Genomic DNA, 18,930 nt, shown 5'->3' with positions numbered 1-18,930 from the left:
CTGAGATCATGAAAACATGCATGGCTTGCTGGAGAAGATATGCATAATGATCTTGTAGACTAGAAGTTTTGGTTAGTAATATTAGTGAATGAATACTCAGCACATTCATATGGCATTTCACTGTCCACTAGTTTAAAGGCTGCAATAATAATCTACTTATTTTAAATGTGGTAGCACTTCTCTGCTCCCTCATTCTCACCTAAATTCAGACGATTTTCACAGTAACTTCATTGCAGAGTTAACATAAACCTACTTGTGACAATAATAAAAGATTAGATTAGGTGATTACAACTCACAACCCAATTGACACTCTGAATTGCTGGCCTGCAGCAATCCTAAATTCACCCTCCTAAGAAAATGAGACAAAGAATTGAGAGAAAACAGAATAAAATGTAGCAAAACAGAACTGAAAGTGAAAAGTGAGACAAAGACAACCACAGCAATACGGACAAGGCAAAAGGCAGATGAGATCCTCTATGAACGACACCATGATCATACTTATGGCCTACAAAACTGTACAGACTTTACGTTCCTATATTTTTGCCACACTTCTGTATCAACTATTTCTGTTACAAATTCCTACGTCCACAAGTTTAATAGAAATTGGCAATGGAGAATTTTCATAGTGTTCCCTCCTGTCAGTGTTAGTGATATAACATCTCAATTTTACACTTTCCAGCAGAGGCTGTGGAGAAACATATTGTCTGATTACTAAATTGCCTTAAGTTTCACAGTTTAACTGCAAACAATATTTGCATTTATAGACACACTTTTCATGTCTTCAGGATATTTCAAAACATTTCACTGCTTATGAAATACAAATAAAAATAATCACAACAGCCCAGATTTTAATGTCAAAATAATGATGAGGCTAATGGTGGACGGCATTATTTATGCGCAAATGCTACAACAACAGACAAGGGCACATTCACATGGATCAAATCTTCCAGTTCTTTGTCAAAATAATTTCCAGTAAATCAAAACATTTCTCCATGTGATACTTTTGAATTGTTCTTTCAAAGCTATGCCATCAACATCCTTCTCTTCATACCTCTTGACCCAAACATAAACATTTGACAGCATAGTTGGAAAGGTGGGTGCTGATTTCATTACATGTACTTGTTGCAGACATTCCAAATTGATACTCTCTGTTCATGTTAAGTAGATTAACAGGAACTACTGACGAGCTAATTTTACAAAACTTACCACTGAAATGGCTGTCATATAGATTTTCAAATGTTCACTTGCACAGAAAAAAATTATTTATTACCTGACCCCATGATGTGACATTGAAAACTGTAATAGGCACACAAATTCGTTCGAGGAAATTACATCACATAATGAGTTAATTATCTGATCATCCATCTTATGTGTTGCTTGCAGGATCTTGCAGTGTACAAATTGACTTCACGTTCACGCATATGAGAGCAGAAACTGCATTTTGAAAGTGATATGCGTGGCATCTGCATGGATGTCCTGGAGATTTTCTCTCAGTTCTCAACTGCTGTAAAAAAAAAATCAGGTTTTGCTTGACTGTGAGACAAAACAAAGAACAAAGAAAAGTACAGCACAGGAACAGGCCCTTCGGCCCTCCAAGCCTGTGCCGACCATGCTGCCCGTCTAAACTAAAATTTTCTGCACTTCCAGGGTCTGTATCCCTCTATTCCCATTCTAATGATGTATTTGTCAAGATGCCCCTTAAACGTCACTATCGTCCCTGCTTCCACCACCTCCTCCGGCAGCGAGTTCCAGGCACCCACTACCCTCTGTGTAAAAAACTTGCCTCGTACATCTCCTCTAAACCTTTCCCCGTGCACCTTAAACCTATGCCCCCTAGTAATTAACCCCTCTACCCTGGGAAAAAGCCTCTGACTATCCACTGTCTATGCCCCTCATAATTTTGTAGACCTCTATCAGGTCGCCCCTCAACCTCCATCTTTCCAGTGAGAACAAACCGAGATTATTCAACCTTTCCGCATAGCTAATGCCCTCCATACCAGGCAACATCCTGGTAAATCTCTTCTGCACCCTCTTTCACCTTTTGAAGCAGTCTGCCATGAGGGACCTTGTCAAAGGCCTTACTGAAGTCCATATATACAACATCCACTGTCCTACCTACAACAATCATCTTTGTGACCTCCTCGAAAAACTCTTATCAAGTTAGTGAGACACAACCTCCCCTTCACAAAACCCTGCTGCCTCTCGCTAATACGTCCATTTGCTTCCAAATGGGAGTAGATCCTGTCTTGAAGAATTCTCTCCAGTAATTTCCCGACCACTGACGTAAGGCTCACCGGCCTGTAGTTCCCTGGATTATCCTTGCTACCCTTCTTAAACAAAGGAACAACATTGGCTATTCTCCAATCCTCCGGGACACCACCTGAAGACAGTGAGGATCCAAAGATTTCTGTCAAGGCCTCAGCAATTTCCTCTCTAGTCTCTTTCAGTATTCTGGGGTTGATCCCATCAGGCCCTGGGGACATCTACCTTAATATTTTTCAAGACGCCCAACACCTCGTCTTTTTGGATCTCAATGTGACCCAGGCTATCTACACACCCTTCTCCAGACTCAACGTCCACCAATTTCTTCTCTTTGGTGAATACTGATGCAAAGTATTCATTTAGTACCTCGCCCATTTCCTTTGGCTCCACACATAGATTCCCTCGCCTGTCCTTCAGAGGGTCAACCTTTCCCTGGGTACCCTCATGCTTTTTATGTACGTGTAAAAAGCCTTGGGATTTTCCTTAACCCTATTTGCCAATGACTTTTCGTGACCCGTTTTAGCCCTCCTGACTCCTTGCTTAAGTTCCTTCCTACTTTCATTATATTCCACACAGCCTTCGTCTGTTCCCAGCCTTCTAGCCAGCGGCGTGCAGAGGGGGGGGCCGACGGGGCGCTGGCCCCGGGCAGCGACTGGATGGGGGCAGCACCGCGGTCGGCCCGAGCGCGCCTGCGCACCGCGGTCGGCCCGAGCGCGCCTGCGCACCGCGGTCGGCCCGAGCGCGCCTGCGCACCGCGGTCCGCGGTCGGCCCGAGCGCGCCTGCGCACCGCGGTCGGCCCGAGCGCGCCTGCGCACCGCGGTCGGCCCGAGCGCGCCTGCGCACTGCAGAGGCTGGAGAGGGAGCAGAAAGGGCGCGAATTTTCCAGAATGGACGGCATTGCCACCATGGGTGAGTTTTATTTATTCATTTATTTATTTTATTTATTTGATCTATTTTAAAACTCTTCTCTGCACCCTCTCTGTAGCTGTCAACTTTTAAACTGTCGTGCCCAGAATTTGACATTTGGGCCAGGGGCACCCATTTGGGACAGAACCAGTATTTTATAAAAATTCATCATGGCCTCTTAACTTTTGCCCTCTTACCCTTTATACTTAAAGCCCAGGGTCAGCAGGGTGCAGGGGAGATTCTCAGAGACTTGACTGCAAGCTGCTGGAGCTCGGATCTTGAACAGAGCTTTTATATCTGGATTTGGGGACCCTTTATGCACTGGCATAGTGCACAAACAGGCCCCACATGACCAGGGTTTTGTGAAGAAGAAGGGATCTGGAAATGTGTTGACTGTGAAAATTATATTTGTGGAAATTGGGTGAAGTAGTTTGATGAGACTTGGTGCTAAAGCTTTAGAGAAATGAAGATGGAATTTGATTTGAAGAAGTTCAACGTTTTGAAGGATATTGTGGCTGAAATGAAAGCGATACGTGCTGAATGAGCTGACCGAAATGTGTGAGATATGTCTTTGTATCTGCTATGTGTAATTTATCGGTCATATTATTGCAATTTTCCTGTTAATTCATGTTTAATTTACGTTGATTTTGGTGTGATTGCTAATATAAAAGTGAAGTCTTGTATATTGGTCTTAGTTGGGTTGTTTGTAGTTGTTTCCACAAGGGTCATAACAGTATTTCCATGACGTTCTGCTCATATCCTTCTCCATGGGGGTTGCAGAGGAGGGAGGCGCAACTTTTGAGACATAACATCTCACCCATTGATTTAGATTTAGAACAGTACAGCACAGAGCAGGCCCTTCGGCCCTCGATGTTGTGCCGAGCAATGATCACCCTACTCAAACTCACGTATCCACCCTATACCCGTAACCCAACAACTCCCCCTTAACCTTACTTTTTAGGACACTACGGGCAATTTAGTATGGCCAATCCACCTAACCCGCACATCTTTGGACTGTGGGAGGAAACCGGAGCACCCGGAGGAAACCCACGCACACACGAGGAGGACGTGCAGACTCCGCACAGACAGTGACCCAGCTGGGAACCAAACCTGGGACCCTGGAGCTGTGAAGCATTGATGCTAACCACTATGCTACCGTGTTGCAAAGCAAAATGACTGAAGAAGAGAACAATATCCCTAGAATTCCAGCGCTAAGGGGAAATTGACTAACTTACAGCGCAATTTAACCTCAGGCAGCCGTCCTATACCTTAGAGATGGCAAAGATAAAGAGGTCAGTGAATAGCTCTAGAACGGGTGCAACTACGTTTTTTATAGGTTTTTTGGTGATATTTAATGAAATATTTACGTGGGATGTAGTAAGAGTGAAGCCTGGATGATCAGAGGACTGCTATGGCATTTAATCTCGGAATAGGAGACATTTATTCCTTAACATGCTAATATTTGAATACAGATACCACTAATTTGCAAGTCTATGATATAAATTGCACAAAATTATCAGTGGAGATGAACAAGAAAGAGAGAAATTAAAAAAGGAATGTTCAGACTTTGCAAATTATTATGACAATGATGTGGTTGCAATTCAGTTATATGACGAAATTATTGATTTTGTGATGCTCCTTCGAGCTGGAGGGACTAGAGTTCCCCCTGATCCTAAAGATGCTCTGGAGTCTTTACTGCAGTATGGGAGGGATGTCTTTCCGACGCTGTGTGTTTCATACAGATTACTGCTTACAATTGCATTTTCAGTCGCAAGCTGTGAAAGGTCATTTTCAAAACTGAAATTAATAAAAACATATCTGAGGTCTTCTATGTCATAGGAGCGACTGACCAACCTGGCTTTAATAAGCATTGAAAAAGAATTTCTCACAGCTGATGTAAAAAATGAAGTAGTTCAGGTGTTTTGTGACAGGAGGTATCATTTGGGGAAAAGAACTTAATAAATTTGATTGATTAATATTAAAATCGAATAAATCAGGGTAGCATGGTGGTTAGCATAAATGCTTCACAGCTCCAGGGTCCCAGGTTCGATTCCCGGCTGGGTCACTGTCTGTGTGGAGTCTGCACGTCCTCCCCCTGTGTGCGTGGGTTTCCTCCGGGTGCTCCGGTTTCCTCCCACAGTCCAAAGATGTGCGGGTTAGGTGGATTGGCCATGCTAAATTGCCCGTAGTGTCCTAATAAAAGTAAGGTTAAGGGGGGGGGTTGTTGGGTTACGGGTATAGGGTGGATACGTGGGTTTGAGTAGGGTGATCATGGCTCAGCACAACATTGAGGGCCGAAGGGCCTGTTCTGTGCTGTACTGTTCTATGTTTAAAGCGTTTATTTCATGTTTCATCTGTGTTTATATATTCAAAATGTTTTCCTTTCTCATAATATTTCTCAGTATATTAGGCCTTATACTTGAGTCTTTGGGGGCATATAATCAAGATTTGCCCCGGGCATCACCAGACCTCTGCACGCCGCTGCTTCTAGCCCTGACAAATGCCTCCTTTTTCTTTTTGACGAGGCCTACAATATCTCGCGTTATCCAAGGTTCCCGAAATTTGCCGTATTTATCCTTCTTCCTCACAGGAACATGCCGGTCCTGAATTCCTTTCAACTGACATTTGAAAGCCTCCCACATGTCAGATGTTGACTTACCCTCAGACATCCGCCCCCAATCTAGGTTATTCAATTACTGCCTAATATTGTTATAATTAGCATTCCCCCAATTTAGCACATTCACCCTAGGACCACTGAAAACTTAACTGAATTGTGGCCACTGTTCCCAAAATACTTCCCTACTGAAACTTGTTCCACCTGGCCAGGCTCATTCCCCAATACCAGGTCCAGTATAACCCCTTCCCTAGTTGGACTACCTACATATTGTTTTAAGACGCTTTCCTGGAAAACTCTGTCCTGTCCAAGCCCCGAGCACTAAGTGAGTCCCAGTCAATATTGGGGAAGTTAAAGTCTCGCATCACAACAACCATGTTGCTTTTACTCCTTTCCAAAATCTGTCTACCTATCTGCTTCTCTATCTCCTGCTGGCTGTTGGATGGCCTGTAGCAAACCCCCAACATTGTGACTGCACCCTTCTTATTCCTGATCTCTACCCATATAACCTCGCTGCCCTATGAGGTGTCCTCCCGCAGTACAGCTGTGATATTCTCCCAAACCAATAGCGCAACTCCTCCATCCCTTATATATCCCCCTCTATCCCGTCTGAAACATCTAAATCCTGAAATGTTCAGCTGCCAATCCTGTCCTTCCCTCAACCAGGTCTCTGTAATGGCAACAACATCATAGTTCCAACATAGAACATAGAACATTACAGCGCAGTACAGGCCCTTCGGCCCTCGATGTTGCGCCATCCTGTGAAACATGGCTCCGAAACTAATGGCTCCCAAGAACTAATCCAAGCTCTAAGTTCATCTGCCTTACCTGTTATACTTCTTGCATTAAAGCATATGCACTTCAGGCCACCAGTCCCACTTTTTTCAGCAACATCTCCCTGTCTGCTCTTCCTCAGAGCCATACTGGCCCTATTCCCTAGTTCTCCCTCAATGTTTTCACCTTCTAACCTATTGCTCCGGTACCCACCCCCCTGCCATACTAGTTTAAACCCTCCCGTGTGACTCTAGCAAACCTCGCGGCCAAAATATTTATGCCTCTCCAGTTTAGATGCAACCTATCCTCCTTATACAGGTCACACCTGCCCCGGAAGAGCTCCCAGTGGTCCAGATAACGGAGACCCTCCCTCCCACACCAGCTGTTTAGTCACGTGTTTAGCTGCTCTATCTTCCTATTTCTAGCCTCATTGGCACGTGGCACAGTGAGTAATCCCGAGATTACAACCCTAGATGTCCTGTCTTTTAGCTTTCTGCCTAGCTCCCTGAACTCCTGCTGCAGGACCTCATCCCCCTTCCTGCCTATGTCGTTAGTACCGATATGTACAACGACCTCTGCCTGTTTGCCCTCCCCCTTCAGGATGCCCCCAACCGTTCAGAGACATCCTGGACCCTGGTACCAGGGAGGCAACATACCATCCTGGAGTCTCTTTCACGTCCACAGAAGTGCCTATCTGTGTCCCTGACTATAGAGTCCCCTATCACCATTGCTCTTCTGCGCTTTGATCCTCCCTGCTGAACAACAGAGCCAGCCATGGTGTCACTGCACTGGCTGCTGCTGTTTTCCCCTGATAGGCTATTCCCGCCAACAGTATCCAAAGGGGTATATCTGTTCGAGAGGGGGACAACCATAGGGGACTCCTGCACTAACTGCCTGCCCCTTCTGGTCGTCACCCATCTCTCTGCTTGCACCTTGGATGTGTCCACATCTCTATAACTCCTATCTATGACGCTTTCTGACACCTGCATGCTCCTAAGTGCATCCAAATGCTGCTCCAACCGAACAACGCGGTCTGTGATAAGCTGCCATTGGTTACACTTACTGCAGATGTCATTGACCGGAACGCTGGCAGCATCACAGATCTGCCACATCTCACAGTTGGAGCACTGCACTCGCTGAGTGACATTTAAGCACTAATTCATTAATTTAAAATAAACACTTGAATTATTGTTAGATTGAATTACAATTAACTATATGGCCCTGACGCTGGATAATTTTTACTGTAAAATTAAATGCCACATACCGATCTATGCCCTCAGGTTTAGTTACTCCACTATCTAGTTAATCAATTAGATTTTTTTTGCAATATTATTTCTTTTGAATTTAACAGATTCCCAACCAGCCAATCAGGTCACAGCTTTACTGTGATGTCAGTCCCCCCCCCCCCCCCCCCCCCCCCCCCCCCCCCACCCGCCCCACACACACAATTTGGAAAGGTAATAAAAATAGAAATCACTTACCTTCCCAGGATGCTCTCTGGTTCTCTCCCAGAAGAAAGAGAACAAAACGGTAGGGAAAAAGCACCTTCTCCCACCCTGCACCGAATTACCTCACTACACCAAATTACCAATTCCCACTCTGGATGTGTCTCACTCACTCAGGATGTGTCTCCTTCACCTGTGCAAAGCTTACTTAGTGTGCGTTCTGTCAGACTTTTATACAGAACTCAGCTAACCAGGGTGACTCACACTACTTAAGCTTCAAAGAGAAGAATACAATGTACACCCTTGTGCCACTAAGATACACATTGGGGCAGCAGGGTAGCATGGTGGTTAGCATAAATGCTTCACAGCTCCAGGGTCCCAGGTTCGATTCCCGGCTGGGTCACTGTCTGTGTGGAGTCTGCACATCCTCCCCCTGTGTGCGTGGGTTTCCTCCGGGTGCTCCGGTTTCCTCCCACAGTCCAAAGATGTGCGGGTTAGGTGGATTGGCCATGCTAAATTGCCCGTAGTGTCCTAATAAAAGTAAGGTTAAGGGGGGGGTTGTTGCGTTACGGGTATAGGGTGGATACGTGGGTTTGAGTAGGGTGATCATGGCTCGGCACAACATTGAGGGCTGAAGGGCCTGTTCTGTGCTGTACTGTTCTATGTTCTATGTAATCCAATATTTAAGATAAGATAGATCCATAGTTTGAAGATTTTAATGCTGGGAATGTTTTTTCCGTTTACACCTCAGACATGATTCCCTTTTGGGTTTTTATCGGTCTGTTTCCTCATTCAAGAATTTAATAGCAATTGATGCAAGGGAACTTTATACTCTGGAGGAGCTTATGGTAATCCATCCTTGTTGACTTGCATGACTCAGAAGATTAACTTGTAGTAATCAGTTTACTGAATTAAATGTAATTTTGTGCTGTGCTACATAGTCCCTGCAAATAAGGAAGTATTGTGCATGACTGAAGATCATTTCGTGCAAAACAACTACCAGTATTTACAATTTAAGAAAAATATGGGCCTGAATTTTCACCCTCAAGGAGTTGGAAAAATTTTCGGTTTAGCCTGCCTGGCCCCAAAGGTGTTGGATGGACAGGGTTTTCATCAATGGGGGTGGGAGCTGTTCTATGTGGGAGTGGCAGGTGCAGGCAGGAGTTGGGACAGCCAACCTGGGAAGAAGTTCAGAGATATACACAGGGGCAGCCAGGTGCAGGGGAGTCTGTTTAATAGGTCTACCTTGATACTGTGGAACTTTGACAATTAAATTAAAAACAGAAAGGCCCACAGCCCTCACCTCTCTACACATTCCCCATCCATGCCAATTCATGCCCCTCACCCACCCCTACGGCTTCTCATGCCAAACGCTCTGAGTCCATTCACACACTGAACACTGTATCGAATCAAAAAGCCCTACAGTGACAATAATAATCTTTATTAGTGTCACAAGTAGGCTTACATTAACACTGCAATGAAATTACTGTGAAAATCCCCTAGTCACCACACTCCGGCTCCTATTCGGGTGCACGGAGTGAGAATTCAGAATGGTCAATTCACCTAACAGCACATCTTTCGGGACTTGTGGGAGAAAAACGGAGCACCCTGAGGAAACCCACAAAGTCATGGGGAGAACATGCAGACTCCGCACAGACAGTGCCCCAAGGCGGAAATCGAACTCTGGTCCCTGGCGCTGTGAAGCAACAATGCTAACCACTGTGCTACCGTGCCACCCAATATGACATATATAAAAAAGCGAACTGGCTAAATTCCCTGCCATGAGGTAATACAGAACAAGGCAGGAAACTCAACAGCCAAACCCCATCCCCCAAACAACTTCAAAAGTACAAATACAAACCCCCAAATCACCCAGAAAAACACCCACTAACAAAGTGTCGTAAAAGTCCCATGTCCTCATTTACAGTAAAAAAAATCCCACAGTAAATACAGATACAGATGAACAAACAGCTAACCTCTTAGTCTTAGTCCTTGAGAACTTTAGTTCACCTTCCGTCCATTCATCTTGACGAACTAATTTGTATCCTCTGGCACAAAGTAATAATCTCTCTCCTTGAAAGTCACCTGAAGATGAACCGGGTACATTACACAAAATCTCACATTGCTCTTGTACAGCGCAGCCTTGGCCTTATTAATTACTGCATGCCTTCTCGCCAACTCTGCTTCAACGTCCTGGTATATTCTGATGGCGTGGCCCTTCCATCTGCAGTTTCAGTGGTCCTTCGCCCACCTCAGGACCCGTTCCTTGTGAAGCATTTAATGAAACCTGACGACGATCGCCCAAATCTAGGCTTCTGCATCAACGACTGATAGACCTGATCCAATTCAGGAGGGGACGACAAAACCCCCTCCACCACCAACTTTCCAAATACAGTCCATAGAGTTTGAACCCTCCAGACCCTCCGGTAGCCCCACGTTTCTTACATTTTGCCGACTGGAGCAGTTCTGTAGATTGTCAACCATGGCCTTCAACACTTTACGCTCTACAGACAGCAATGGCATCTCTGCCTCCAAGGAGACAATCCGATTACTATGGTCTGAGAGCATCACCTCCACCTTCCGTATCGCCGCACCCTGTACCTCGATATGCCGGTCCATCTTCTCCAAGGCCAGCCGAATAGGGGCCAAAGCCTTCTCCAAGTCTTCAGCGACCATCTCCCACTGCTTCTTAAATTCATCTTTAAAGAAGCTAGCCAATGTCTCACTCGACCATGGAGAGGCCAACGACACAGCAGAAGACTCCACCATGTTCTCCTCCACTGAGGCTCAAGGAACATCTGAGTCTAACGATGATCCTTTGCCTGATTTCTACCTTGTATTGTATTTGCCAGACATTACTTTTATGAGTGAACCCTATCCCATCACACAAATTGAATTTCCCCTCAAAAATCGTCCATAAACCTGGCAAAACGGGCCAAAATCAAAGCACCCTGGCAGGAGCCACGTGTGCAACTGCTCATCACATAGCCAACACCAGAAGTCCGCTGAACACCATCTTTGCGACTCTTGTGAAGACTACTTTCTAAAATAATCCTGAGCAGCAAAATCTCTTATTAAATCTAGAAGGGGCAGTTCATCAAAAAAGAAGTGGAAATTAATTGAAGGAAAAATACCAACCTTTTGGCTGACCCACAAAAACAAAGAATACATTAAATGAGCGAGCCAGGTTCGTACTAAATATTGGGCTGAATTCTCTGCCGCATTGTGAACTCCACTCCTGGCAGCGGGTGCGGAGAATACAGCGTGGGCTGAAAACAGAATCAACGCCCGTTCCGATGATTCAGTCCCCTGCTGGCATCGGGATCGAATTTCATGCCCTGCACCAGCCATCATTAAGACCCAATTGCATCCTATTAACAGGTCAGCCACCATATTCTCCAGGCCCTCGTGATTCTCCGGTCCCTTGGGCCAGGAATCACATAGATGAGATTTGGTGCAGGTCTTGACAAGCGTGGCCCTGACGTGGTGGATCTCACGGTGGGCCAAGGGTTTCGCTCTTTAAGGAAGCCCTAGGAATCACTCGCAATCCTCTCCATGCATAAATGTGCATGGCTAAGGATTGGTAATTGCTTCCTGATTTGTGCTTCCAGTTTGAACGCAAATCAGGTGCAATTCTGCTCCAGCAGGACAACATAGTCTCCCAAATGGAGAATCCTGGCCATTATTATTGAAGACTAGAGCAAAATCCAGGGCAGGTTCTGCATGACACCTTCTGCCAACTTGGAACTGGACTCTTCCATACTTCCAGAGTAATCAGAGGTTGTCTGGCAGGTCTGCAATACACCCAGCATTTCAGTGTACATGCCCAACATTCAACATTCACTTGTTTGTCACCCTATTATTTGCCTCATCTGAGTCCTCCCCATAGCAAACCTTGCCTGCTACCTTGCTCTCTAGTGAGTTGGCGCACAGACCAGCCTTTATACTTGGCATGTCTGCAGCCCACTCACGCTCTGTTACCATATGCTGATGCCTATCTATATTAGCCTCTAAGGTATGTATGGTGCCAGAATCGGAGCTGGTGACCATGAGTAGTCACGTCAAGTGAAGGGGCTTCTTCATCAGTGCTGTTACTCTTCCTCTTTTTCCTGGACTGCAGTGATTGGACAGGCTATGATTCTTTGGTGTCTGGCATCAGGAAATTGGAAGGAGAAGGTTGTGGCGAGAAAAGGCTGTGGGATGAAAGTCGAGTGGTACAAGGTAGCATCATCTGCAGCTTGCTCATCAAGCCGACAGCAAGATGAGAGTGAGCTGGGAGTAGAAAGTGGCACAAAGCAGCAACATACCATCATCCTCAATGTTCTCCAATGGCAGATACCAGGAGCTCTGGTGCAAGTAGACCCATAATGCGGAGAACCATCTCCTCCGAAGGACTCAAGAGATAAACCTCCTTGTTCACCTCTATCTCTGCTCTTTTCTATCATGTGCCACATTGTCCTGATAGAGAGAGGAAAAAATATCAGTGATTGTGCTGAACAGTGTTTGGTTGATGCGTCAGCTGTAGCAGGATATATGTGGAAACAGTGAAGAGTTTGAGACTGGCATCATTGGTTGGTATGTGAGGTGGCATATTTGAGTGTTAAGCCTGATTGCTGGCCATTCTAATGCCCAACATCAGGCACTGCGTGGGTCGCACTACCTCCAACAGCATCATGAAACTGAATTTTGAAGCTGATAACTCTATTACCTCTACATTACACTAGGTCCCTTTGTTTAGGTCATTTGTTTGTAAATAGCTGAGGTCCCAGCATCGATTTGTGTAGCAATTCACTGGTGACTATCTGCCAACCTGAAAATAGTCCATTTAGTCCGACTCTCTGTCTTTTAACTAATCATATGAACAAATGAACAAGAGTACATGGTTTAACACCTCAAGCCTGTTCCACCACCAATCATGATCTCACGGCTGCCCTGACCAATGATCTGCACACTCAGTCTGCCACTTTAAAAAGGATGATGGAAAGCCTCTATGAAAGCAAAATTCTGCAGATGTAGAAAATGCTTGAAATACTCAGCAGGTCAGGCAGAGAAGCAGAGTTAACATTTCAGGTTGATCACCTTTAGGTGATGGGTTACCACCCTCCTCCTGTAGCTCCAATCCTCTTTGCAGCACATTGTGCAAGGCACAGCAGAGACCACAATTATTCTTGACTCTCTTGTTGGTGCATATTGAAGGACACCCCATATCTGTCCAAGGACAGGAGTCGCACATTCAGCTTACTCGATAACAACACTTGTTCTTGTGTGGCTCCGGTTTTAATTTTCTTCTGCAGCTGCAGTAAGGGTCCTCACAGCTTTCATCAGCCAGACTTTCAGACATCTCCAAGGAGCTATTCTGTTTGGAAGTGAGAAGACTTGAGTAATGTGACTGTTTCAGAATGAAGGAATCATGGTAGCCCCCAGGATATCTTCCACAGAAAACATGGAAACTTTCCATTGGTCACGTACCAACTGATGGTGTGGAATCCCTTTTGCTTGAAAAATACTCCTGGATGAATCGAGGGCATCTTGATTACCATGTGTGCAGTCTACAACTCCCTGTAAGTGTGGGAATCCAGTCACTGTGGCAAATGCTGCCGTTTTCTGTGTCTGACTGGCCTCAACAGTTGCAAAGTGGACATAAGTGGCAAACGTGGCATTTGTTACCTGGGAGTTACACTTAAAATTTCTACAGGCAGAAGGACGCCATTTGGCCCATCGTGTCTGCACTGACCCTCTGAAAGAGCACTCTACCTAGGCACACTCCCCCGTCCTATCCTCATACCCCACCAAACCTATACATCTCTGGACACTAAGGGGCAATCTAGCATGGCCAACCCACCTAACCTGCACTCCTTTGGACTGTGGGAGGAAACTGGAACATCCGGAGGAAATCCACGAAGACAAGGGGAGAAAGTGCAAACTCCACAAAGACAGTCACCCAAGGCTGGAATTCAACCGGGGTCCCTGGCGCTGTGAGGCAGCAGTCCTAACTTCTGTGCCACCGTGTTGGCAACTGATTGGGAAATGCTGCAGTTTCACTATTTGAAGGCTTTCTAGCCTGTTAGTTTCATTGATCAATGCCTCCCTGTTGCACATTACCCATTGACTGCGGCGAGTTCCACACAGCTTGGGAAACTCGTGCACTGGCTAGTAAAAGTCAGAATTCTGGGTTAAATGCATGATTAATTAACTAACATCTCTGATGAAAGGTCATCAACCTGAAACAGGTGCTCTAGACCCTCTGGGTATTTACAGCATTTTCGGCTTTTATTTCAGATTGACAGTTTCTGCAGTAATTTATTGCGAGTTAAAAGTGCCAACTTAGCATTCAACACACAGTAACTACTTGCCCTACCTCAGTCATTTACAGCTAATTGACAGTTAATTGCCACTGATAGGCAGGCTGTTAAGTATTGATTAATCTGCTATTTCTTTTAGTTATTATCGTCCTAAATTAAATTCAAAAAAAGTTATTTTCAGTTTGACACTACTCATCCGCTATTACTAATATGAGTGCCACTTGAAACAAGGGGCTGGATTCTCCGACCCCCTGTCTGGTCGGAGAATCGCGGGGGCCGGCTCCCGATGTCTCCTGCACCGGAGATTCGGCGGGGGCGGGAATCGTGCCATGCCGGTTGGCAGCCCCCCCCCCCCCGGGCGATTCTCTGGCTCGCGATGAGCCGAAGTCCCGCTGCTGTAATGCCGGTCCCGCCGGCGTGAATCAAACCACCTCCCTTACCGGTGGCGCGGGCGGGCTCCGGGGTCCTGGGGGGGGGGGGGAGGCGCGGGCCGATCTGGCCCCGGGGGGTGCCCCCACGGTGGCCTGGCCCACGATCGGGGTCCACCGATCCGCAGATGGGCCTGTGCCATGGGGGCACTCTTTTCCTTCCGCGTCGGCCATAGACTACGTGATGGCTGACGTAAAAGTGACCCCCTCCGCTGAAGCTCCTGCGCATGCGCGGACTTCCGCTGGCTGGCTGGCGAAGACCCTTCGGCCCAGCTGGCACGGCACCAAAGGCCTTCCACGCCAGCCGGCGGGACGGGAACCACTCCGGCACGGGGCTAGCCCCTCAAGGTGAGGGCGTAGCCCCTAAAGGTGCGGATTCTCCACACCTTTGGGGTGGGCCCGACGCCGGAGTAGTTCACGCCACTCCATCCCGCCGGGACCCCCCGCCTGGCCGGGTAGGGGAGAATCCAGCCCAACTTTACTCTCAGTTTGCAATTCGTTCTGTTTATGATCATTATGTGCCCCCAAAGTCACCACTTCTTTCTCCAATCCCTAAATGTTACTGTATACTCCTACGTTCTTTCTCATGTCCATTATACTCTGATCTCTTTTCCATATCCCTATTGTGTACCCCCATCTCCTCCTCCTGCCAAACCCTCTCTCCTATCCCACTGCATAGTCATAAACCAGAGCAAGCCACCTGGCCCATATTGCCTATATCAGTTCTTTGAAAAAGCAATCCAATTATTCCCACTGCCCTGCTTTTCCCCTTAGTCCTATGACATGCCTTCTGTTCCCTATCCAAAGCTGCCTTGTCCCCATCCCATCCTCCATTTCCCACACCTCTGTTCCCTCCTCTACTGCTATCCTGGTGGCACAGGAGCACAGTTAGTACTGTTGCTTCACAGCGCCAGGGTCCCAGGTTTGATTCCCGCTTGGTTCACTGTACGTGAAGTTTGCATGTTGTCCCCGTGTCTGCGTGGGTTTCCTCCCACAAGTCCCGAAAGATGTGCTTTTTAGGTGAATTGGACATTCTGAATTCTCTCTCTATGTACCCAAACAGGCGCCGCAGTGTGGCGACTAGGGTCTTTTCAGAGTAATTTAATTACGGTGTTTAATGTAAGCCTACTTGTGACAATAATAAAGATTATTATTATTTTGGACCCAATCCCCCCTCAGCCTAATCATACATTTTCACAGTTCAACAAACCATTAGACCTATTGTGTCTATACCAGTTCTGTGAAAGAAATATCCAATTATTTCCACTCCCCTTTTTTTTCCTGCATAGATCTGTTCGCAAACCACTACCCCTTTTCCAATGCCCCAATACAATCTGCCACAATCCCATACTCCACCATCCAATCAATTCCCGGCTTAGGTCACTGTCTGTGCGGAGTCTGCATGTTCTCCCCATGTCTGCATGGGTTTCCTCCGGTTGCTCCAGTTTCTTCCCACGGTCCAAAGATGTTTGTGTTAGGTGGATTGGCTATGCTAAACTGCCCTTAGTGTCCAAAAAAGGTTTTGTGGGGGTTACTGGGATAGGGTAGAGACGTGAGCTTGAGTAGGCTGCTCTTTGTAAGGGCCGGTGCAGACCCGATGGGCCGAATGGCCTCCTTCTGCACTGTAAATTCTATGATCCACAAAACTAACTCATTCAACAGGTCCAATCCCATATTGGACAGCACGGTGGTTAGCACAGTTGCTTCACAGCTGCAGGGTCGATTCCCAGGTTGGGTCACTGTCTGTGCGGAGTCTGCACATTCTCCCTGTGTCTGCGTGGGCTTCCACCGGGTGCTCCAATTTCCTCCCACAGTCCAAAGATGTTTGTGTTAGGTGGCCATGCTAAATTGCCCTTAGTGTCAAAAAATGTGGGGTGAGGTTACTGGGATAGGGTGGACGCGTGGGGCTTAAATAGGGTGCTCTCTCCAAGGGCCGGAGCAGACTAGGTGGGCCGAATGGCCTCCTTCTGCACTGCAAATTCTATGATTCTATATCCCCAATCTCAAAATCTCCGATCCAATGTTTTACCACAATCACATTTCCCTTGTGCCATGCCCCTAATCTCCTACTCGTTGTATCCCAGCACCCACTATTCACCCCTTTTCTGCTCTCCCTTTACAAATATGGCGCTTGAGCACCTGATTCAACTCTCCAGCAAACAGCCCAATCGCAAAATCCCATCTACCCAATGTTAACCGTCCAGTTTCTAAATCTAACCCTCCCCATCCCAGTTTCTAAATCTAATCCCACCCAGAGCGTGCGGCGCCTTCAACGTTATTTTCTGTTGTAAAATAAAGGGTCCGTCGCTCGAAAGTTTCCCTTCCAGGGGCAGCCTCGTGCCAGCGGCTTGGTTCCGGGGAGGGTCCGAAGCCCCTTTCTTTGGTTCCGAGCACAGCGGCGTTGGGTTGGAAACGGCCGCTTGCTGTGGCCCGGAGGTCGCGAGCCGAGCCCGAGGCCCGGACACCGAAGGCAGAGAGAGAAGTCTCAGAAAGGGCCGGGCCCCTCGGTGTTCGCCGAGTATCGGCATCGCTGTGAGTAGCGGGGCGATGGGAATGTAAACAGGCGGTGAATGTGCACATGTCCAGGCGAGAGAACAACCCCGAAAGGTGGCTCTGCGGCCCCTTAAAGTGTTTTCCTCGGACGCCCCGGGTGGAAATCCTGCCCCCTGCTCTCAAACACCCACTGTACAACTGTAAAGAATCATATATTTAAAAATATGGCCCAAAGACGACGCAAGGAGCTACAGGGAGGGGGAGGGGGAGGGGGAATCTAATAAACATTACAGAACATTTCAAATTGTGACTGTACATTTCCATCAAAGTTACACATTCCCTTGACTTTCTTCCATTCAATTGGGATGACATTACACACATATCCCTCTTTGCGCTACAGTTCTTTCTTAAATATTAACATTGTCATGTTTCTTTCATACATTGGAGTGTTAATGACCCAGATCGAGGGGTTTTACACAGTTACCAGCCCCTCGGTGTAGATTTGTTGGAAGACCTTACCCAGTGGTCTTTCCCCATTGTGCCTTGGCAGCAGCTGCCCCAAGCTTGAGTGCGTCCCTCAGCACGTAGTCCTGGACCTTGGAATGTGCCAGTCTGCAACACTCGGTCAAGGACAATTCTTTGCGCTGGAAGATCAGCAAGTTACGGGCAGACCAAAGAGCATCTTTCACTGAGTTGATGACCTTCCAGCAGCAGTTGATGTTTGTCTCAGTGTGCGTCCCTGGAAACAGTCCGTAGAGCACAGAGTCCTGTGTCACAGAGCTGCTCGGGATGAACCTTGACAAATACCACTGCATCTCTCTCCAGACCTTCTTTGCAAGGCACATTCCACAAGGAGGTGGCTGACCGTCTCATTTCCCCCACAGCCACTCTGACCTTCCTTGCTCTACCCTTGGTGGAAGTCATGGCACTGTGGGTCAGACCTACCTTCGGGTACAGAAAATAAGGGGTGGGTGGGGGTTGTGATAATACGGACAGGAAATCTGCATTAAAGTAGCCTGATGGACGTGGTGTTTAAACAGAAGCACCACTCCATCTTGTTGCTGATAAACTGCTTGACATATTTTTTTTTTGTAAAAAGTGTAACCGGATGGGTCAGCCTGTGTATTTTGATTCCACAACATAGCTAACTTAATGAAATGACTTTGATAAGTGAAAGGTGTTTTATTTGGTTGACTCCTAGACCTAACTACTGGGGATTTGAAAAACAATGCAGAGTAACACTAAATTGGAAATTTCTTCCATAACTGCCAATGGTGCTATCACTTAATAATGTAGAAATAAAGGCACTGTTTGAGTTGGTTAGCTCGTTTGGTTAGATGACTGGAGTGTGATGCAGAATACTGTCAACTGTGTGGGTCACCGGACCATACTGGCTGAGATTGTTCTTGAAGCCTGTGTTTCCTTGTCTTGTCCCATGGTGATATCCAGATGAACTTTCGCTCAATGACCCTACATAACAATGATGTGGAGATGCCAGCGTTGGACTGGGGTGGACACAGTGAGAAGTTTTACAATACCAGGTTAAAGGCATAGAATCATAGAACTTACAGTGTAGAAGGAGGCCATTCGGCCCATTGAGTCTGCACCGGCCCTTGGAAAAAGCACCCTACTTAAGTTCACACCTATCCTCGTAACTGTTTTGGACACAAAGGACAATTTATCATGGCCAATCCACCTAACCTGC

General features: G+C 46.7%; 1 protein-coding gene and 1 long non-coding RNA gene across 3 annotated transcripts in view; one reads left to right on the top strand and one right to left on the bottom strand.

Annotated features, from left to right (window-relative positions):
- Window positions 1-828: 828 nt before the first annotated feature.
- LOC119971774 lies at window positions 829-17,800 on the bottom strand. Of its 2 annotated transcripts, none has more exons than XR_005461908.1 (2): window positions 17,745-17,800; window positions 829-1,504 (listed from the first exon to the last, which is right to left on the bottom strand). It is a non-coding gene; the product is annotated as an uncharacterized LOC119971774 (long non-coding RNA). The 2 variants fall into 2 exon arrangements; XR_005461909.1 differs by lacking the exon at window positions 17,745-17,800 and adding an exon at window positions 8,039-8,099.
- dnajc24 (DnaJ (Hsp40) homolog, subfamily C, member 24) overlaps window positions 17,088-18,930 on the top strand; it is a 120,431-nt gene continuing 118,588 nt past the window's right edge. The window contains exon 1 of the mRNA XM_038807878.1: window positions 17,088-17,264. The gene's annotated coding sequence lies outside the window, so the exon portion shown is untranslated. The remainder of the gene's footprint in view (window positions 17,265-18,930) is intronic.

Source organism: Scyliorhinus canicula, chromosome 9 (genome assembly GCF_902713615.1).
Source record: "Scyliorhinus canicula chromosome 9, sScyCan1.1, whole genome shotgun sequence".
Lineage (NCBI taxonomy): Eukaryota > Metazoa > Chordata > Chondrichthyes > Carcharhiniformes > Scyliorhinidae > Scyliorhinus > Scyliorhinus canicula.
Note: the sequence above shows the minus strand (reverse complement) of the source record. Positions and strands in the feature narration are given on the sequence as shown.